Raw genomic sequence first — 339 nt, 5'->3', positions numbered from 1 at the left:
GGTCGGGAGGCTTAGTGGCCAGTGATCGAGCGAGCTATGTCGGCGGGGGCATCAGTGCTTCTTGGGGTTTGGTGCTCTGGTCCCAGATCTTAATTGACAGCCTACATAGCCATCGTAGCTGTTAGGGCTGAATAAGTGGTGGTTTTGTACTGATGCCCCTGATAGGGTTTCCCATGCCGAACAGGTCGAGAGTGAGGCCCAAACTAAACGTGACCCACTGTCCCTTTCGCTATTCTTTGTTCTTCTTTTTACCGCCTCTTTTCTGTCCTCAGCTCCCCATCAAGCCTTCTTTTCCACATTCTTTTTTTCTCTGCGGCCTTCTTTAGGCCCGCCGTGTTT

The sequence above is a fragment of the Babylonia areolata genome, chromosome 21 (genome assembly GCF_041734735.1).
Source record: "Babylonia areolata isolate BAREFJ2019XMU chromosome 21, ASM4173473v1, whole genome shotgun sequence".
NCBI classification, from domain to species: Eukaryota; Metazoa; Mollusca; class Gastropoda; order Neogastropoda; family Buccinidae; genus Babylonia; species Babylonia areolata.
The sequence above is the reverse complement of the archived record's forward strand: the minus strand, read 5'-3'. Positions refer to the sequence as shown.